We start from the raw sequence: 18960 nt of genomic DNA on the forward strand, positions 1-18960 counted from the left end.
CATCATAGTGCTTGATGGTTTTTGCCACTGCACTAGAAGAAACGTTCAAAGTTCTTGAAATTTTCCAGATTGACTGACCTTCATGTCTTAAAGTAATGATAGACTGTCATTTCTCTTTGCTTATTTGAGCTGTTTTGCCATAATAGACTTGGTCTTTTACCAAATAGGGCTATCTTCTGTATACCACCCCTACCTTGTCACAACACAACTCATTGGCTCAAATGCATTAAAAAGGAAAGAAATTCCACAAATTAACAAGGCACACCTATTAATTGTAACGCATTCCAGGTGACTATCTCATGAAGCTGGTTGAGAGAATGCAAAGAGTGTGCAAAGCTGTCATCAAGGCAGAGGGTGGCTACTTTGAAGAAACTCAAATAAAATATATATTGTTTAACTCTTTTTTTGGTTACTACATGATTCCATGTGTTATTTCATGGTTTTGATGTCTTCACTATTATTCTACAATGTAGAAAATAGTAAAAAATAATGAAAAACCCTTGAATGAGTAGGTGTGTCCAAACTGGACTGGTACTGTACATACACACAAAGAAATATATGGGGAATTGGAAGTGATGCAGACAATTACATTGTAGCTTCCATCAAGCCATCTCCAATATTAAAGTTGATCTACCCCCTAAAAGAAAAGAAAACCAATATGTAATTTGGGTGAACTATCCCTTTAACCAAAAACTGTGGCACATTATTGCATAATGTCACTAATATCAGATGACAAGGGACTAGACAGATAACAGATAAAGACAGGACATTGACTTTCTTTCCCCCCCCCCCCCATCACTGACATTTTTATTGAATTGGTACAACATGTCTGATGCAGAAGGGTGAAATGTACAGAAGGAACCAGGGCTTGGATTAAGCTAAGTATGGAATGGGGGATGAGAAGACATGAACAAGGAGGTTCTCTCAATGTGAGTACATACTGCTCCTGTTGAATGTGACACAGAGAGGGAATATCTAAAGGGTGACAGAAGGCAAGAGAAAAAGATATATGGAAAGACTAACAGTTTGTCACTGGTTTCTGACAAAAGCCTGCCATTATCTATCCCCGTTTTATTCACTATATTACAAGCTTTATACATATTGAAAGTAGAACAATAGCTATGACTACCGTATTAGCCATGAGGTGTATACATTTAATGATTAGCTTTCCTTTCTTTTTTACAAATCCTGAATTGAATCTTACAGCGAATGCGTATAATAAGGCAAAAGACCAGCAAAGGGTTGAAATAAAAAGAGAACAGTGAGGGCCATTTTACAGTGAGGAATAAGACTAACCCCACACAACACAAACAGTAGGAACCAATTACAGGTACCAGCCTTAAAAGGTTCACCCCCTTGTGTAACAACGTGCATTTGTTTCAGGCTTGTGGTCACAAGAGCATTAAGCAAAGAAATGTAAAGACCACATTACAGAAATTAAGTTGATTATTTCATTCAAATACAGAATGTAGAGAACTATGAGTTGAACAATATGGCTGTTATCATTAGTTTGTCCATTCAACCCTCAGCAGAAGATCTCAAAATTGGTACACAGACATACAGGTCTGTACTGCCCTCTCGCTCAACATTGGCCAAATCCATAATACACAACTGTTTTTAAAAAAAAGACTAATTGAAGGGGCACTGCATCACAAGCATATAGGTACCATGTCTCCCTATGGAAAAACATCAAATACTGCCACCACGTGGCTATTGTGGGTATCAACAAACCTTATCCTGCCGAGTTCATAATATGAACTCTGCATGATAAGGTTTGTATTTGAAAGCATACATTTATTTACCCCTCAACATAATTTTATTCTATCAATTTTGAACAATAAACTCTTGGACTGCTTCTGACTTATTGCCTGGGTTTAGGTTGAGTATTTTAGTGTCAATGTACTGGTTCAGCATCCTGTAGCATGCAATGCATTTTAAAAGCGCCGTCATTTTTAAGCTAATGAATGGGGTTGTAGTGTTTGTATGAGTTAGTTGTCGTGAAATGGTTTCAGTGACCACGACTAGTGTTAAAGGCATAATACTTCTGTCTGCTTTGCATTTAGGACAACTAACAAGCTCTCCCTCATGCATTTTGTCAAGACAGACAAACTGAAAAAAATACAACATGCATCTATCTGGTTAGTCATTCTGAGTAGGGAGGGAGATTCCTTGCTGCAAGATCCCATACATGTGCATCATCATTCTAAATAGGAAGACTTTTTCACAAACCAAAGAGCGTCACAGGTGTTGATTACTGCCAACTATCACTGAGAACGTATGGAACTGTTGTTTTTGTCAGTCCATCATTCCAACCATTCATTAGAGAAACCACGACAGCCTTGCAGCAGGGAAACAGGATGGGAGATATGGGCTGTTCCCAGTTCAGTTCCGACTCAGTTGGCACTTTTGGAGAGAACCTCTTATCTAATAATGCCTTTCCAACATAATCATCATTATCTCCAGCAAACAGAGTTCTCTGTCCCGCAAACGTATACCTGAGAGAACTTTCAAACAGTAGCAGTTCCCTCCATCAGCAAGGGGTGCAGTGGTCCACAAAAGGCAATCACCTTCAGACACTTCGAACCAGGATGTAGAGTCACTGGTGTTTCTCCTTACAGGTAGAGGACTGACTGGTGTTCTCCCATTTCATGGTGATGTGGGCTCTCACAGAGCATACTCTAATGACGCGGAGGGAAAAAAATGTCCATTTTGACAATCGCAACAGTGTGTGGTATGGAGATAAATGTCAAAGTGTTCCCCATCCACACACACAAGAGCCTGGAAAAACGATCAATGGGTAAGTCAGCCTTCGTCTGTGAAAAGAACAGGGCAAGTTCACCCAAGCGGACACAGGCTTGGGAATGGCATAAGTAAGCTGCCAACTCCACCTTCAAATGGAGTGAGACTGCCATAGCAAAAATAAAGACCTTATTGTAGAACTTCTTTCAGTTCTTTCCTTTCCTTCAGAGGAGGAATGCAATGCTTACAATGTCTATTCTTATTTTTCATTTTCCAAGCTTTCCGTTATCCTCCCTAAACCCAACAGGTCTTGCTGGGCCATTTTCAAGGGTGAGCGTGTGAGTGAATGGTTATGGAGTTTAAGTGAAATGGAATGTTGTCAAATGAGAAGCATGTAGGTATATGTTATATGCTGTAGGCTCTATGTGAGAAAGTACAGTGTGTAATATATATATATATATATAACCCTTGTCTCCTGTACAGTAGAAGTGACGTGGTCTCACAGTGTTCACCTTCCCACGGGTGGTGCGGGAGGAGCTCCCCTCATCACTGTCAAAGAAACACAGTCAAAACAAAAAGCTTTTACAATAAACTATAGGCCTATGGGAAAATATTGATTTTCCTTTCATGTAAACATTTTTGTACTCTGCACCAGAAAATCTGTGTGTACATTACACACACATATACAGTGGGGAGAACAAGTATTTGATACACTGCCGATTTTGCAGGTTTTCCTACTTACAAAGCATGTAGAGGTCTGTAATTTTTATCATAGGTACACTTCAACTGTGAGAGACGGAATCTAAAATCCAAAAATCCAGAAAATCACATTGTATGATTTTTAAGTAATTCATTTGCATTTTATTGCATGACATAAGTATTTGATCACCTACCAACCAGTAAGAATTCCAGCGCTCACAGACCTGTTAGTTTTTCTTTAAGAAGCCCTCCTGTTCTCCACTCATTACCTGTATTAACTGCACCTGTTTGAACTCGTTACCTGTATAAAAGACACCTGTCCACACACTCAATCAAACAGACTCCAACCTCTCCACAATGGCCAAGACCAGAAAGCTGTGTAAGGACATCAGGGATAAAATTGTAGACCTGCACAAGGCTGGGATGGGCTACAGGACAATAGGCAAGCAGCTTGGTGAGAAGGCAACAACTGTTGGCGCAATTATTAGAAAATGGAAGAAGCTCAAGATGACGGTCAATCACCCTCAGTCTGGGGCTCCATGCAAGATCTCACCTCGTGGGGCATCAATGATCATGAGGAAGGTGAGGGATCAGCCCAGAACTACACGGCAGGACCTGGTCAATGACCTGAAGAGAGCAGTCTCAAAGAAAACCATTAGTAACAAACTACGCAGTCATGGATTAAAATCCTGCAGCGCACGCAAGGTCCCCCTGCTCAAGCAAGCGCATGTCCAGGCCCGTCTGAAGTTTGCCAATGACCATCTGGATGATCCAGAGGAGGAATGGGAGAAGGTCATGTGGTCTGATGAGACAAAAATAGAGCTTTTTGGTCTAAACTCCACTCGCCGTGTTTGGAGGAAAAAGAAGGATGAGTACAACCCCAAGAACACCATCCCAACCAAGAAGCATGGAGGTGGAAACATCATTCTTTGGGGATGCTTTTCTGCAAAGGGGACAGGACGACTGCACCATATTGATGGGAGGATGGATGGGGCCATGTATCGCGAGATCTTGGCCAACAATCTCCTTCCCTCAGAAAGAGCATTGAAGATGGGTCGTGGCTGGGTCTTCCAGCATGACAACGACCCAAAACACACAGCCAGGGCAACTAAGGAGTGGCTCCGTAAGAAGCATGTCAAGGTCCTGGAGTGGCCTAGCCAGTCTACAGACCTGAACCCAATAGAAAATATTTGGAGGGAGCTGAAAGTCCGTATTGCCCAGCGACAGCCCCGAAACCTGAAGGATCTGGAGAAGGTCTGTATGGAGGAGTGGGCCAAAATCCCTGCTGCAGTGTGTGCAAACCTGGTCAAGACCTACAGGAAACGTATGATCTCTGTAATTGCAAACAAAGGTTTCTGTACCAAATATTAAGTTCTGCTTTTCTGATGTATCAAATACTTATGTCATGCAATAAAATGCAAATTAATTACTTAAAAATCATACAATGTGATTTTCGTTTTAGATTCCGTCTCTCACAGTTGAAGTGTACCTATGATAAAAATTACAGAACTCTACATGCTTTGTAAGTAGGAAAACCTGCAAAATCGGCAGTGTATCAAATACTTGTTCTCCCCACTGTGTGTGTGTGTGTGTATATATATATATATATATATATATATATATATATATATATATATATATATATATATATATATATATATATATATATATATATATATATATATATATATATATATATATATATATATATATACATACATACATACATACATACACACACACACACAGTATCTCACAAAAGTGAGTACACCCCTCACATGTTTGTAAATATTTGAGTATATCTTTTCATGTGACAACACTGAAGAAATGACACTTTGCTACAATATAAAGTAGTGAGTGTACCGCTTGTATAAGTTTAAATATGCTGTCCCCTCAAAATAACTCAATACAGCCATTAATGTCTAAACCGCTGGCAACAAAAGTGAGTACACCCCTAAGTGAAAATGTCCAAATTGGGCCCAATTAGCCATTTTCCCTCCCCGGTGTCATGTGACTCGTTAGTGTTACAAGGTCTCAGGTGTGAATGGGGAGCAGGTGTGTTAAATTTGGTGTCATCGCTCTCACACTCCCTCATACTGGTCACTGGAGGTTCAACATGGCACCTCATGGTAAAGAACTCTGAGGATCTGAAAAAAAGAATTGTTGCTCTACATTAAGATGGCCTGGGCTATAAGAAGATTGCCAAGATCCTGAAACTGAGCTGCAGCACGGTGGCCAAGACCATACAGCGGTTTAACAGGACAGGTTCCACTCAGAACAGGCCTCGCCATGGTCGTCCAAAGAAGTTGAGTGCACGTGCTCAGCGTCATATCCAGAGGTTGTCTTTAGGAAATAGACGGATGAGTGCTGCCAGCATTGCTGCAGAGGTTGAAGGGGTGGGGGTCAGCCTGTCAGTGCTCAGACCATATGCCGCACACTGCATCAAATTGGTCTGCATGGCTGTCATCCCAGAAGGAAGCCTCTTCTAAAGATGATGCACAAGAAAGTCCACAAAACAGTTTGCTGAAGACAAGCAGACTAAGGACATGGATTACTGGAATCATGTCCTGTGGTCTGATGAGACCAAGACAAACGTATTTGGTTCAGATGGTGTCAAGCGTGTGTGGCGGCAACCAGGTGAGGAGTACAAAGACAAGTGTGTCTTGCCTACAGTCAAGCATGGTTGTGGGAGTGTCATGGTCTGGGGCTGCATGAGTGCTGCCGGCACTGGGGAGCTACAGTTCATTGAGGGAACCATGAATGTCCACATGTACTGTGACATACTGAAGCAGAGCATGATCCCCTCCCTTCGGAGACTGGGCCGCAGGGCAGTATTCCAACATGATAACGACCCCAAACACACCTCCAAGACGACCACTGCCTTGCTAAAGAAGCTGAGGGTAAAGGTGATGGACTGGCCAAGCATGTCTCCAGACCTAAACCCTATTGAGCATCTGTGGGGCATCCTCAAATGGAAGGTGGAGGAGTGCAAGTTCTGGGAGGATGGATCCACCAGCTCCGTGATGTCGTCATGGAGGAGTGGAAGAGGACTCCAGTGGCAACCTGTGAAGCTCTGGTGAACTCCATGCCCAAGAGGGTTAAGGCAGTGCTGGAAAATGATGGTGGCCACACAAAATATTGACACATTGGGCCCAATTTGGACATTTTCACTTAGGGGTGTACTCACTTTTGTTGCCAGTGGTTTAGACATTAATGGCTGTGTGTTGTGTTATTTTGAGGGGTCAGCAAATTTACACTGTTATACAAGCTGTAAACTCACTACTTTACATTGTAGCAAAGTGTCATTTCTTCAGTGTTGTCACATGAAAAGATATACTCAAATATTTACAAAAATGTGGAGGGGTGTACTCACTTTTGTGATGTGTGTGTATATATATATATATATACACACACACACACACATACATATGTTTGGTCACACTGATAAGTGAGCCCTCACCTCTGTTGGCTTTGCTGGGGTAGATCTTGGTGAAGTGCCGGTACTCCTCTGGAGCAGGGAAGTCATCCAGAGAGTGGAACGAATACTTGGACTCAAAGTCATCTGTAAGGAGAGAAGGTTAGGAAGATGACAGTTCAGGCACACAGGTCAGGGGTGGTGGTCAAGGCCATTGACGGTCAAGTGGGAGGAGAGGACAGAAAGAACAGTAGGGAAGTGATTGGAGTTTTTCAATCCTCTTTTGTATTGATCCAATTGTTCCAGCCGAAGGAGCCATGGATCAAGTGCTCTGAAGCACTATAGATTCATCAGTTTTCACACACAAAACAAAAAATGTATAATAAATATATATTAGTACCGGTCAAAAGATTGGACACACCCACTCATTCAAGGGTTTTTCTTAATTTTTACTACTTTCTACATTGTAGAACAATAGTAAAGACATCAAAACTATGAAATAACATATAGAATCATGTAGTAACCAAAGAAAGTGTTAAATCAAAATATAATTTTAGATTCTTCAAAGTAGCCACCCTTTGCCTTGATGACAGCTTTGCACACGCTTGGCATTCTCTCAACCAGCTTCAAGAGGTAGTCACCTGGAATGCTTTTCCAACAGTCTTGAAGGAGTTCCCACATATGCTGAGCACTTGTTGGCTGCTTTTTCTTCAGGCCACAGTCCAACTCATCCCAAACCATCTCAATTGGGTTGAGATCGGGTGATTGTGGAGGCCAGGTCATCTGATGCAGCACTCCATCGCTCTCCTTCTTGGTCAAACCTGGAGGTGTGTTGGGTCATTGTCTTGTTGAAAAACAAATGATAGTCCCACTAAGCGCAAACCAGATGGGATGGCATATCGGTGCAGAATGCTGTGGTAGCCATGCTGGTTAAGTGTGCCTTGAATTCTAATTAAAATCAGGGTCACCAGCAAAGCACCCCCACACCATCACACCTCCTCCTCCATGCTTCATGGTGGGAACCACACGTGGAGATCCGTTCATCTACTCTACGTCTCACAAAGACACGCCGGTTGGAACCAAAAATCTCAAATTTGGACTCATCAGACCAAAGGACAGATTTCCACGGTCTAATGTCCATTGCTCGTGTTTCTTGGCCCAAGCAAGCCTCTTCTTATTGGAGTCCTTTAGTAGTGGTTTCTTTGCAGCAATTCAACCATGAAGGCCTGATTCACGCAGTCTCCTCTGAACAGTTGATATTGAGGTGTGTCTGTTACTTGAACTCTGAAGCATTTATTTGGGCTGCAATCTGAGGTGCAGTTACTAATGAACTTATCCTCTGCAGCAGAGGTAACTCTGGGTCTTCCTTTCCTGTAGCGGTCCTCATGAGAGCCAGTTTCATCATAGTGCTTGATGGTTTTTGTGACTGCAATTGAAGAAACTTGAAAAGTTCTTATTTTTATTTATTTTTTTACACTTTTTTGGTTACTACATGATTCCATGTGTTATTTCATAGTTTTGACGTCTTCACCATTATTCTACAATGTAGAAAATAAAGAAAAACCCTTGTGTCCAAACGTTTGACTGGTACTATATATAACAAATTAAATAAAAATACGGTCAGTTTACCGTTTACCCAACTCAAATCGATTTGACCAACTCAGATGTACAGTTTTCCCTTCTCTTTTACAGATTCAATACTTACTTGGACTGCAACATTTTATAGAATCCAAAAGACTCCCAAGTAGATTGACTAACAAAATGAGAGTTGGTTGTTAATGTAGAGGGAAACTGAATTTGAGGTCAGGTGATACAGTTTGGGGAAGAAGACTCACCTATGAAGGAGCGGGAAATGGAGGTGTGTCCATTGCGGATAGGTGGGGGAGGGGGCGGGGGTCCGGCAGGGGTACGGGAGGGAGGAGGAGGGGGCTTGCCACGGCTCTGAGGGGCTACCTCTGTAGGGGGGTGGTGGAGGGGGGGCATCCCGACCACTGTTTCGTTGAGTCGACCCAGGCGGGGGTGGAGCTGTACAGACAAACGGTCATTAAGGAATAATAAAGAGAGCTGCAACACTGGCTAACACTCACAATACAGACAAACAGGAACACACTGTAGGCCTGTCATGACACGTCACCTTCCTGACTGTAGCGCCACGCCTTGCCACAGGACTTTTTCTACACTGATTACATTTCTACACTTATAAATAATCATCTCTCCTCGCTTGCCTCACATTATGACATGTGATTGACAAGAGGAGATGATAAAAAAAATTAAGGGGGTGTGACAGACACAGCAAGAATGTGACCGAATTGTGTGACTGAACAATGCATAACACAAACAGCAGAAAGCATTTTAGTTTAGTTTTTTCTTCTTCAGAACTTAATGGACTTGAAATGGAACTGACCCTAACCCAGCTCCATTACAGGTAGAGGAACAAGGAGAGCACTAGTAGGAACATACCTGCTCCTCTGCCGGGGGGCTCGCGGACTGGAGGGGGTGGGCGTCCGCCCGGCGGGGAGGGGGAGGGCGGCGGGGGTGGAGCTTGCCCACGGGTTGGAGTGTGTCCAGGTCCGGGCGACGGGTTCTTGCTGAGGGAGTTGTGTCTCTGAGGTAGCTCCGGGGCGGCTTCGTTAACCGGGCTGGAGGGGCCGTTGGTCATGGGCTGGCGGTACGGGGGAGGAGGTGGACCCAGAGAGGAGGAAGAGGAGGATGCCGAGGAGCCCCCTGACGTCGGGGGCCGGCGGTTGTTGTTGGGAGAAGGGGGCGGAGGAGGGGCGCTGTTGCGGACCGGCACCGGGGAAAGCCCCCTCTGTCCTGGCGTGGGAGGGAGGGGCTTCTCCCGGTTGTAGGAGGGGGCAGGTGGTGCCACCTTCTGAGTTGGGGCAGGGGGTGCGTTGCCCCTGCGAGAGAAAGGGGGAGGTGGTGGAGGGGCGGAGGAGCTGTGCTTCATGCCACTGTTAGGGCTGCCTCCGCTGAGGGGGCGGGACAGGTCGGGGAGGGAGGGCCTCTGGGAGCGGGAGTGCTCCGGGGGAGAGGCCTGCTGGGCTGAGCAGTCTGTGTTGTCCTGGCGAACAGGGGGTCCGGGGGGACGAGGAGCAGCGGGGCGCGTGCCAGGAGGCGTCAAGGCTGACCTGCCAACCGAACCATCTGCACAAAAAAATTACAATCACGTCATCAGCAATTTATATGAAGATTCATTTATACATGGACAGAGAAACATGAGGACATTTCTCAGCACAGAAATGTATCATTAGGTTGTTTTATTAATCATAATTCATGTTTGAATATTTTCTCCCTGACAGATGGTAAGACTAACGCAGACGTGCAGGTTAGGGAACACATTATTGTGAATCAGCAAATCTCCTTCAGCCGTGCCTGTGTCAGATCTATTACAGCCCTGCCCAATGACAACACTGAAACCTGACGGGCTGCCCTACCTACGCAGTCAAAGACCAGTGCTAATTTTTCACCTATTGCAATAGCGCCTTGACGAAGAAGCTTACTCCCAAACTTGTCAGCAATAAATATAATTGAAGGGAATTAAATTCCAGTTTTAAACCTGCTTTTTCAATATCAGTGTTACGAACCCCGTGGCTTTAAAAGTCTAGGCTGGATGGAGAAGAGGCCCGTAAGAAAACCTTGTCTAAACACCCCTTTTCCCAAGCACAAACAAAAAACATAGGTCCAATATGGACTAGACAGCAAACATGTGAGTACACCAAAAATAACACACCACAGTATCCATACTCAGAGAAAAATAGTATCTGTCAGAAAACACAACTGACTGTCTTTAAAACCAGGGGATGTGTGATGTGATATGGTAATGAAAACCAGAAACAGGTGGTGCAATACGGAGGAGTGTAATCAGCAGACGAACGGATGTCGGACAGGTGGGACACCCCAACGACCACCAATCAGGAAAACAAGGGACACCTGTGATTAGGGCTGAAGGAGAGGAAAAACAAATACAGGATACCTATATCCGTAACAATCAGTTTGACAGACCACTCCTTCAGCAGCCCAGATTTCTGGGTGGAATCTTTGTTAGTGACACCATTACTATTAACAGTTAAGATATTAAATACTTGCCTCCGACTGGTCGTAATTTAGGCACACCTGCCTGGAAAAGACCTCCCATTGGCTGAATGGACCCTGATGAGCCTCCTCCACCTCCATTACTACTACCACCACCACCACCACCTCCTTTAGGCTCTGGACAGGCAAGAAAACAAGGTTAAATGACATACATTACAATAGTAACCTATTATATGTATAATTACCCTTATGATCTCCCATTTCACTCCTGTGAAATAAACCTTGACCCCCAGTGAGTGTGCTCCATGCACTACCCTAGCCTCATCGGTTCTGTCCTTACTTCCATCCAATCAGATCAGTTAGTAAAACACTACCAGAATAGTAGATCTGAGACACAAGGGTGAACCTTAGTGGGGCTGTGGCCTTACTTTCTAAGATGGGTGCGCTCCTGTCATTGACCACGCCGACCTTCTTCAGCTTGGCCCCTTTGTGGATGTCACCGAGCAGGGCTCCTCTGCCTTTGGCCTCATCTCGGTTCAGCTTGGGTGGGGTGGTGTTGGCCTGCGAGGGGAAGAGAGAGCGCTTGTCCTCTAGTTAGCTCAACACAGCACACTTAACGGTACAGTAGATCTGGTTTGATACAACAGGATGCGTGAGATTACAAGCAGCATTAGTTCAGGTGCTTTGGACAAATCACGATTTCACAGGCGTCTTTCCAATTTGGGATGGGGAGGGGACATTTGGGCCATAGACATGCCAGTAACTAACCGAGATTATACATAACCTGACAGGTAACAGCTTGCAGAAAGCCTTGTCACAGTTGGTGCAAGGGAATTAGCCAGGTAGAAGGTGTTCTTGATAGGGGCTATAGCACAATTAATTTGAATAAGATTTATATTTTGTGAGTCCTTTACATCAAGTAATTAATTAGTTGTCCATTGCATAAATCCATAGCATTATGCAGCCCTGTCTGCAGAGGCCTGGTCGGTCCACTGCTCATTATGTGAATTACTTCATGTGTAAAAAATTTGAGGATGATTACTTGAGCGAGCAGCGTTAATCACTTGAATAAACCAGAAGCGCTCTGGTCACGTCCCGAATGGCACCCTATTCCTTATATAGTGCACTACTTTTGACCAGAGTGCACTATAAGGGAATAGGGTGCCATTTGAGACACAGCCTCTGGTTGGGCTTGGCAGGGAGAGGATAGCACATACTATCACAGGCCACGAGGAGAGCTTATTTCAGTAGTGTGCTCTCTGCACAAGGTGAAACAAATTCAGCTTCACAATACCAGTGCATATAAATCCCTTTGAAAAAGGGACCTACGAGCTGTCAAGCTGGTTGAACAACTAATTCATATGAGCTAACCTGGAGCTAGGCCTACTGATATGGTTCTCAGATCCACACAATTGCACAGGGAACACATTTTGTATCCAGGTGACACCTTGCATGCTAGAATAAGTTCTTACTTGGCTGAAGGTAGGGGGTGGAGGGGGGGCACAGGGGGGTGGGGGGATCGGCATCCTGACCCACTCAACAAGTCTTGTGGATGGCCTGGGGTCTCAGATACACAAAAACTCAGTCACCACCTGTAACAACGCAGAAAAACATGTTTCAGAGTCATCTAGAGATAATGTTATCTAGCATGAATTTGTCAACTAGCACAGTTAGCTAGGTAGAAGTGGTTCCCTTCGATTTGATTGCTTCCCTTGCAATAAAATAGATATGTTTTTAAAACCACGTAGCTAGTTAGCGTGCCATCTAATACATTTAAACATGCTTGGCTCATGTGACATTGTTATTGATGACGTCTTCACTTCGTTAGCAAGTGTGCCTATCTAACTAGCTAGCAGAGAGCTAACGTTGGGTCAGTGTTGCTGTGGAATGTAAACTAGCTGACTGTAGATCGCTGTAAATCATCCAATAGGGTGAAATCTCAAAATAAATCTGGTCATCGGTAGCTAGGTCAGATAAACCAATAGTTAGCATAACAATTAACTTAGTTGACTAACGTTATGCAGCAAACTGACAAACTAACGTTAGCTTGTTAAGCAATTAGCATACAAACTTAAAGCCATTGTGGCGGCCCTGCAAAATAATAACTAGTTAGCTCCATACACAACAGCTCAACTAGCTAGCTATCTTGAAATAAAGCATGGTTATGATACATCCTTACCAAACGTAAAGTTAACTATGAATCTCAGCTATAGCATACATGGCTCGAGTTCATCATGGCTATCATGTTTGGCTAATGTTAATGGATGTCATGTTAGCTAACTACAGGATCTGAAGCGAGCTAGCAAGCTGGGTTAGCCTGCCAGTGTAGGCATCATTTGCAAGTTAGCTTAATTAGGCTAACTGCTAGCTAGATTGCTTCAGAATGCAACTTACTTGAGTTTCTTAGCAGCCCATTCGTTTGATATTTGACGTTTTAACTCATATTTGTTTCTTCGTTCTCGGTAGTTCATCTCAAGTGTATTATAAGTTTCAAGCTATCCATTGATATTTCACTCCTGAATTCACGTCCCTTCACTTGCAGCAGAGATTTCCTGAAGCAGTGAAGATGGAAGTGTGCAGACAGAAAATGTACACTGCCACTGCAGTGTCCCAGAGATGGAATATTAGAGGCCTCTAGTGGCCAAAAGGCAATTTTAGCATGGGCAGCGCCATTGAGGGCTTCCACCATTTTAAAGTAGTCAAATTAGTCAACTGGGTGGGGATTCCTATGAATGTTGTTGTCAGATATAAAGCTGAGTCCTCTACCTATCTCTATGTTCCATAGCCACAACCAAGAAAACAGTCTGAGCCCTGTACCACAGTTTGAGTCATAATACCCATAAAACCTAGCGGTCAAACAGGGAAATGGATCCAATTGTTTTTTCTCCATTCATTTTTCCCCATAGGTTTTTTTTAGAAACACTTAAAATAAGGGATGAAGTTTTGTGTAGGCTTTCCCTGGCGTGACGTTTTGATAACCGTGTAAATCTCTCTAGGACAAGGTGACTTATCAATATATTCGCATGTATTTACACCCCAAAAAGGAAATGCTAATTAGCTGCTAATGTGGCTATCATAAAAAACGACAAATGCCATGATGATCTGGACGAGACTGCCGAATCGAGGAAAAGGTCAGATTCTCTGGATTAACTATCTAATGGTAGATAAATGTCGTAATTAATAAATTGGCAACATTTCTATAATTGGACAATTCTGTGAACTGTCTTGTGCAAGTTTTAAATTGACACAATACATGTTAGCAAAGGTGTCAGCTAGAGATGCAGGGATTTGTAGTCTACTTTGATACTAATTAGCATTATCGAATCTGAGAGTACATAGAGCCGAAAATATTGATAAAAGTCACCTTGTTTGAGAGAGATTTATATGGTTATCAAAATGTCAGGCCATGGTAAGCCTACATGAAACACAGCCCTTATTTTAAGTGTTTCTAAAATCCCCTATGGGAAAAATTTATGGTGGATAAATGATTGGAATAATTTCCCTGTTTGACCGCTAGGTTGATGGGTATTATGACACCTCCACTGGTAAACTGCCTGAGTAGGACATCTTCATTTATCCACGATCTTTGAGTGTACATCAAAATGGAGGAAGGCTAGAAGAACTTCTCTGTAATGGTATCACATGATGCTATTATACATTCTTATGACTGCAACAATCATTCTGTGAAAATCTTGTTCCTCAATGCAAGGTCACAGGAGGATTGGAAGAAACTACACCATACATCATCTAAGCATCTGCATTATGTGTAACTACAACACTATCTTTAATTAGCAAGAGGGCAACTTCTAGTTGTAGCTAGCTTCATATTCTGGGGTGCACTGCAGACTTTTTCCTTCAATTTCATGCTTTCCAAATAGTAAACGAGTCAGGTGTGAGATGGAAACGTCAGACACCCTGCCCAGCTGTGAATTAACACAACAACCACTTGGTGGCAGTAGGCCTATACTGTATGAAGTCGGGACACACGCGCACACACACTGACTGCCTCCTTTCTCTTATGTTGTCCCAGAAACCCTATCCCTATAATCAATGCTGAATCTCTACAGTGGCGATTTCAGCATCTAAATCTTGGTAATAAAACAAGTGGGATGCATGCCAGCAAAGCCACTACACTACATAACACAACACTAAACAATACATTAATTGCACTATAACGGTGACAAACGGTACCCACAAACTGGTAGGGCCTACATAAAGCTGTCCCAACAGCAGTCCCAACAGCTTACCAATGCTACACCTGGCTATCAGCGGAGCCTTGTCTGGCAGCGAAATAGTTAATTCAGCCTCATTTACTGCCTTTAAAAAAACATAGCTGACATGCCTGACTTGCTTAAACAAATGTGGATTCTAATGACAATTTAGATGTACAAACTATGGCATAAGGGGATGACAAGCGGATAAGAGGCAATCCGTAATTTCGATTAAGACATTAACGAGCGAGCTAGGACGGATGTAGTCAATATAACTATTTGTTTAGCACTTTTGAAATGTACAGCGACAGAATTCCGAGCATGGGCTGTTCTTACAGTGTTCTCCCTGTACACCAAGTCAGAACTGTAGGATAAAAAATAAAGGGGGCATATAAGCAGACAATGAAAGCTCTTACAATATTTGATTACATTTCTCTAAAACAGGTTACAGGCTACATGTGCACCACCAAGTCAGAACAGTAGGCAACATTTAAGAGGGGTAAATAGACCAAATTATTAGGGTGAGGCACATGGGCTACTAAACATCTTACTACACAACATACACTTAGTATTACTTTCTTAGCTACAGAATACATATCTCCCTGGCATATTACATCATTTATGCAGCAGCATACAATAGATGTTTTGACTCACCTTGTTGTGCTGTGCTCATTTGAACATGAAGGTGGCACTGCGGTCCTTCGTGGGCAAATTTTGTCATCAAAGAAAGAGAAAGAGGCCGGATTTACAATTCTGAGTTGGATGACCGTTCAAAACGTATTTTCCCAGTCGGAGCTCGTTTATTCCCGACTTCCCAGTTGTCTTGAACTCACTGGAAGTCACGTTTTTAGCAGTTCCGAGTTAACAGTTGTTTTGAGCACGGCACAAATCATGCTTCATTGACAGCATGGCCAATGTTGAATGTTTATCATTTTAAACTTGGAAAAGAGCCCCTTAATCCCAGATTTGGTACCACACAGTCACTCCACTGAATATCAGGCTAGTGATTGCTTTGCAATGCTTGCAGTTCGCCACCGATTCCTTCCAAACCACTTGAATTTGCGATTTCCAACATGTAGTGTAATGTTTATGTCCAATGGCCGATGAGCACCAATACGTTTTATCTATATTTTCTCTTCATAATTTCTCTTCATATGACAAGGATTAAAAAGGATTTATCAGTAGATTGTCGACTTGATTCATGATGATGACTGCTAGCTAAGAATTTGAATGTATGATGTTGACATGATCAGTCCAATCAAAGCTACTGATTTTATCTGTGGCCAATGACCTTGAGCCTTCTTGGAAGGGCACTTCTAATGTAACTATGGCAGCACCCAAGGGGCTTGAATTTTCTAGGTCTACCCTTAGACTTCACGGTGACCTAGTGTCCCCATGTGTGACAGAACACTGAGCCAATCATGGCGCAACGCTCTGTATTTTCTGCTGGCTTGCCCCACCACCACAGAAAGCACTGAGCTAGGCTGAAACACCTGCATTTTGGAGATGCCTTACTCAAGAAAACAAAAAGAGACCATGTTTGTATGCGGCTTTATTAACTCGATGTATGTTTTTTTTTACATTCTTTGCAAACTGATATGTGACACGTAATTATGCCAAAAAAACAGGCAAGCCCAAATTATTTATCAATTTTTGCTAGAAATGTGCGGCTCAAAACAGTCTGCCCCACCTGCCCTGAATGACGGGCCGCCACTGAATCTCTACCTTCTCTTTATACACTTTACTTCACACTTCTCTCTTTGTTATGATTCTCACTTTTGTAGCATGTGTGACACACAGTAATGCCAGTTACAGTGGAGCCCTAACCCGGATCCGATTCAATGTCGCCATTTCAAGCTATGGGTGAGTTTATCTGGTATGATCTCCCTCCGTTACATGCACCGATGAATAGGGGTTAGTTATCAGTATATTTATCATAAGCTTTCGGTTGTTATTACTCTTTGAAACCCGAATGTGGTACTGAGAGGGCAGATGTCCTGCCTCTTGGGTGCGCTGTGAGACAGAGTTTACTTTGGATTCTTCACCACCAGCATGCCGTGGTTTTTATAGGCTGGAGTTTCGGCCTGGCTTGACTGACAATGAGTGAACGCAATAATGATCTCGGGGCTAAATAAGATCCAATTAGACATAAAAATACACAGGAGACAGGCTAGTTAATATAGTTTGTTTTATTCGAAAAAAAGTTTCAAACTAAAAATGTTCTGTAAAAATGCATATTCATAGTGTTAATTTCCCCTCCATTCATATGGTACACTCATCTCTTATCAACATCATCCTTTAATCATCCCTCGTTTCTCTTTGCCTTTTCTATCGTTTGGAAGGTAGGAATGTGCAGCGGGGTCGGTATAGCACACACACTACAAACAACAGGATCCCCATGACTGCTTCCCCCCACACAACCCCCACCCAATCAAAATAGAAAACAAACAGAAAGCTATATGATTATCATCGTCACAAAATAAATCTCTTTGGCATACAACCCCTGCCTATACCTCAGAAAAACCTCCCCCCCCCCCCCCCCCAACCCCCCAAACATCAAGACATAAAAAAACACCTCTTCCATAACAACGCACATACTTTGTGGAAACGTCAGTTGTAGTAGCTGTTAAAGGGTGTGGGCCTGCCCGACATTACGTTTTGGATCATACACACGTTTTATGTTGAAGCACAATGTATTAGTCCATGATGCATATGTACAGTGGGGAAAAAAAGTATTTGGTCAGCCACCAATTGTGCAAGTTCTCCCACTTAAAAAGATGAGAGAGGCCTGTAATTTTCATCATAGGTACACGTCAACTATGACAGACAAAATGAGAAAAAAAAATCCAGAAAATCACATTGTAGGATTTTTTATGAATTTATTTGCAAATTATGGTGGAAAATAAGTATTTGGTCAATAACAAAAGTTTCTCAATACTTTGTTATATACCCTTTGTTGGCAATGACACAGGTCAAACATTTTCTGTAAGTCTTCACAAGGTTTTCACACACTGTTGCTGGTATTTTGGCCCATTCCTCCATGCAGATCTCCTCTAGAGCAGTGACGTTTTGGGGCTGTCGCTGGGCAACACAGACTTTCAACTCCCTCCAAAGATTTTCTATGGGGTTGAGATCAGGAGACTGGCTAGGCCACTCCAGGACCTTGAAATGCTTCTTACGAAGCCACTCCTTCATTGCCCGGGCGGTGTGTTTGGGATCATTGTCATGCTGAAAGACCCAGCCACGTTTCATCTTCAATGCCCTTGCTGATGGAAGGAGGTTTTCACTCAAAATCTCACGATACATGGCCCCATTCATTCGTTCCTTTACACGGATCAGTCGTCCTGGTCCCTTTGCAGAAAAACAGCCCCAAAGCATGATGTTTCCACCCCCATACTTCACAGTAGGTATGGTGTTCTTTGGATGCAACTCAGCATTCTTTGTCCTCCAAACACGACGAGTTGAGTTTTTACCAAAAAGTTCTATTTTGGTTTCATCTGACCATATGACATTCTCCCAATCCTCTTCTGGATCATCCAAATGCACTCTAGCAAACTTCTGACAGCCCTGGACATGTACTGGCTTAAGCAGGCGGACACGTCTTGCACTGCAGGATTTGAGTCCCTGGCGGCGTAGTGTGTTACTGATGGTAGGCTTTGTTACTTTGGTCCCAGCTCTCTGCAGGTCATTCACTAGGTCCCCCCGTGTGGTTCTGGGATTTTTGCTCACCGTTCTTGTGATCATTTTGACCCCACAGGGTGAGATCTTGCGTGGAGCCCCAGATCGAGGGAGATTATCAGTGGTCTTGTATGTCTTCCATTTCCTAATAATTGCTCCCACAGTTGATTTCTTCAAACCAAG

The 18960-nt window shown here is 43.2% G+C and overlaps 1 pseudogene across 1 annotated transcript; it reads right to left on the bottom strand.

The window, feature by feature from the left end:
* Positions 1-472: 472 nt before the first annotated feature.
* LOC311104520 (WAS/WASL-interacting protein family member 2-like) lies at positions 473-13447 on the bottom strand (annotated as a pseudogene). Its single transcript, XR_014615219.1, has 8 exons — positions 13283-13447; positions 12361-12480; positions 11317-11449; positions 10943-11065; positions 9314-10000; positions 8689-8878; positions 6899-7000; positions 473-3288 (listed from the first exon to the last, which is right to left on the bottom strand). The product of XR_014615219.1 is annotated as a WAS/WASL-interacting protein family member 2-like (transcript).
* Between the last annotated feature and the right edge of the window lie 5513 nt (positions 13448-18960).

Source organism: Coregonus lavaretus, assembly GCF_964263955.1.
Source record: "Coregonus lavaretus genome assembly, chromosome: 2".
NCBI lineage: Eukaryota > Metazoa > Chordata > Actinopteri > Salmoniformes > Salmonidae > Coregonus > Coregonus lavaretus.